Raw genomic sequence first — 4,441 nt, forward strand, 5'->3', positions numbered from 1 at the left:
GCCGATGATCTCTGACCTTTGTCAATGACTTGTCCATTAGATAAGGGATCATATATTCCTCCATTCTAGATATCATATGGACTGAGACATGGATTATAATCATTCTCTCTGTCCATTTGTTGTTTCCCGATTTCCAATTTATGATGACTGACTGATTGAACAGATCAAATCAGTCATGGCTTGGCCAAACACTCACATGTATCGTCATTAAATCATCGAGGGGCCCATAGATATCGCTTTTATCCTGAAGGTAAAAGGAATGGATAAACTTCGACTCATATGGATTGTTCTAGTTGAATCATACACAAAAACACGTTTTATAACATCGAGTTACCAATGCGGTTTCGTGCAATCAATGTATAACCAACTCATAGTAACAACTCATATCTCTAGGTTTGAAGAATATAAGATATTATCGTCTCATGATCACTCATGATAAAATCCATGAAGTGATTCAAATGAGCGCGGGTTGAATCCAATACTCAGAACTTATGAGTACTCATGAGCGTTGTAGCACAACTTTGTCCACCAACTTGGACCTCTACAAGCCAACCCATGACAGTCTTGATTCATATCTACTTCCAACATATGACCGACTATGGATGGTTTTGAATAACTTAGTCATTCCGGAAGAATAACCTAGTTATTATGGAAGTCAAAACATGCAAAGTGAAACACAAGAATAAATGAATCTAATATGGTATCAAAACCTATGAATATAAATAAAACACTTTCTATTTATCACCATACTGATTACTCATTATTCATTGTTTAGGTTTTATCAACTTTATACTTGAATTAAAAACACTAGTTGTCCCATGCTCTAAGCATGTACACTATGTTTTTCTAAACAATAGCTTTGCCATACACCAAGTATGCACTCTATGTTTATCTATGATCCTTACTTTGTGAAATAAACCAATTGACCAAACTTTCAATGATTCTAATTTCACACTCCCAAATTGAAATCTTGTTAGGCTTTAAACTTAAATGCACTACCCTCTTGCAATGAATGTGTACAAAGTCACAAAGACTTGTCAACAACTAATACATGGTATTCCAATGAAGACCTACTCCATGGACACAAAGCCTTATGTTCAAAGTATGCATTGCTTTGAACATGCTTCTTGCACTAAGTTCTTTCTAATCTTACACAGATTGCTTCTATCTATAGAGACAACTCTATATTCCCATTTTGACTACTACTTCTGGACAAGAGTTGCCTCTTTTCAGACTATGTCAATATGGCCCTTCCAAAATTCACATTATACTTCTAACTGTCCTTGAGCAACCAATCTTTGGTAAACCTTAGATTGTCCTCGACAATTGCTTAATCACTTTAGCCATATCCAATTCTAGACATTTTCCTCCTTAATGCCCCAAGGCATTTGGAAAATTCAGAAAGAATAAATATTATAGCACAAGTAATTGATCTTGTACCCAAAGTAAATGGGACACGATTCATGATGTTTCACATAAAGACATGGTTCTAGACCAGTCTTTTGCCATAATAATTTTTTGTTTGGCATATTCTCAAAATTTTACTATGAAAAGGGATGTCGTAATCATAATCAAATTTTGAGAACGCAATATATAGAATTTTCTTAAGTTGAACCAATTCAACATGAAATTCATATATATATATATATATATATATATATATATATATATATATATATATATATATATATATATATTCTTGACTAAAGGTGATTAAAATCTCAATATAAGCTCTTTAGAATGATTGTAAACTCAATCTAAGCTTTTCATAATTGAAATGAAGTATAATTTCCTCTCCCTTAATTATAGCAAAACAACTTTTTCAACCCCAGCAACCTCATGAATTGAAACTTTTGTTTTGTATAATTAACATTGCTAACTTGAAATACTTATCATAATTATCATGCTCCCACTAACATGATGATTATTAGCATAACACTTATGCTCCCACTAGCTTTGACATGTACTCAGAAATCAGCTATTGACTTTTTTACCAAAGTTCAGATTTTTGATACTAGATTGATTTGATAAGACTTTATCAAAATCATACACCTTATCTTAGATAGCTCACAGGTGTGTCTAAACAATTTCAGAACTATGAAAAGGGATTCCGTAATCATAGTCTTAATTGTTTAGACCTTTGCTATTTCTCATAAGTCCATGTTAGTGTGCCTACTAACGACTTTGAGAATCCAAAGATTACTATCTACTTACAAATCTACTTAGTGGAAGTGTTTCCTCACCATCATTTTCATGAATCGGAGAGAAACCTTATGACACTTAGATTTTTATGGTGTATGAGTTCCTACCCATATGAATTTGTCAAAACCATAATCACAAGACAAGGTTAGTGACAAATCCAAACTCATATGGATTGAACTTGTGCAATCTTAAGTTCTTGCCATTTGGCAGCACAAGGGCCTGCCATAGCTTCCAAGTAGTTGTGCAACCAATTGAGGACTCTAAGAACTCATATGCAAAGCCAACTTTAATTGGAATGGGCACAAAAATGTCAACACGATATGTTATACACCTCAAGTCGTGTGCTAGTGAAGAACCTCAGGTTTTATTCTTGATTAGTTATTGAGACTTTCAAGACCTTTAAGACTCCTACTGTCCTCTTGACATATAAGACTCTCTTGTCAAATATTAAAGGGATAGTGCGGATTCTTTATCAAGACAGACACTTCACACAATTGGTCTAAGTTGGTCTTTATTTTATCCAAAACCTCACAACTTACCAACTTCAAATGTACAAGAGTGGGACACTTTTACTCTTACATTTGACACATGTTTTTAAACCTTTCTTTAAGATATGTCACTCAAGTTACACTCTTAGAGTATAACCCTAAGAATTGTTTTTGGAATGAAGTATGAATCATCTTCTTGATTTAACCACTTCACCAATTCATAACTCCTCTTCTTAGCTATCAGAATGCACTTAGAGGATGAATTGTGATAAGGTCTCTTAATCATTAAGATGATCATATATCATAAAGTACTCTCCCATCTTTTCAGATTTGATAAACTTTTATCCTTCTGTCTAATTTGATTCTTCTCATTCGTTCTGCCATACATCAAGACTTTTCCAATGCTTCAGAATTATACTTAGACTTATAAGTATAACCATATTTACTAAACTTTAGTAAATCATGACGAATATTCTTATTGATTATTTGTGGTGGGCTTGATCAGTGCACAAGAATGCGTACTCGATCCCTTAGTCCTTTACTTGACTCACACATCCATGTGAACAAGTAATTAGTCTTAATTTTCCAATGCTTGAAAGTTCTCATTCATCATACTATACAACTTGCATGATTCCAAGTTTCGGTCCAATTGAAACTTGGGTGATGAGAAATTTTCTTTATTTGGTAAATTTAGACACTACCACAAATGAAAGAATCAAAACCATTTTCCATTATTGCCATCAATGGAATCATATAAACAACAATTTCTTTCACAAATGCCATTGTAAGGATACTTAAAATAAATAAAAAATTAAAAACTTTTATATTATTTTAAAACTTTGCGGAAAAACTAATCCTTACAATGCAAATGTATATGAAAACTTGTTGTTATCTATTCCTAAGCAATTTATCATAACTCTTAAGCACCTGCTCAAAATTCTGATCATTAACCATGTGATCGAAATCCATCTTCACGATCATAATCAACATATACTTCCTTCTCCACTTTTTCTTTGATTCTTAAAACATCACTATATAACCCAGTCACATCATGTAATAAGAATCTCAGAGAAAAACTTAATAGAGTTAGACAAATGGACTTTACCTGAAATAAAGTCAAACCCATTGACTTTACCATCCTTAGGTAAGTTTGGCAGCTTCATAACCCATGCCCCTTCCTTTGGCACTTTAACATATGGGCTCTTTGATAATGGTACATGGGACTATCACAGACTTAACATTTGTGACATCCCCAAAATCACGGCCAGAAAAGACCGGTTTGTTTATGCTTTGTTTAAAAATCAGAGTTACATTTTAAATGAAAGTGTTGCGGAATTTGTCCCAAAACAAAAATATGATAAAGATTTATCAAAAGCATTTCCATAGAAATGTATTTCATTAAAAGACTCGGGATGTCATGTTCGTACAGATCAAAAGCATAAACAGTACAATATAAGCCTTACTACATTATTTCATATCTACAGGTCTATATCCGTAATCCCTCGTCTAAAACATCACACCTATGCTCATGCGCCACTACCTGTAATACATAAAACTGAGTGGGTCAGGCTTGGGAGCCTAGTGAGCACATAGGGTTTTCAACCCACAATAAATAAGTTTATTAATTTCATCGATCAACAATAACCCGATTACCCGTTCCCGTTATCCTCACTTTACGTCCCTAAACACCTATCATAAGGGACCTAGCCTAAGGATCATCATCGGGACGAACACTACTGCTAAGGGGATTC

Source organism: Lactuca sativa, chromosome 9 (genome assembly GCF_002870075.4).
Source record: "Lactuca sativa cultivar Salinas chromosome 9, Lsat_Salinas_v11, whole genome shotgun sequence".
Classification (NCBI taxonomy): Eukaryota; Viridiplantae; Streptophyta; class Magnoliopsida; order Asterales; family Asteraceae; genus Lactuca; species Lactuca sativa.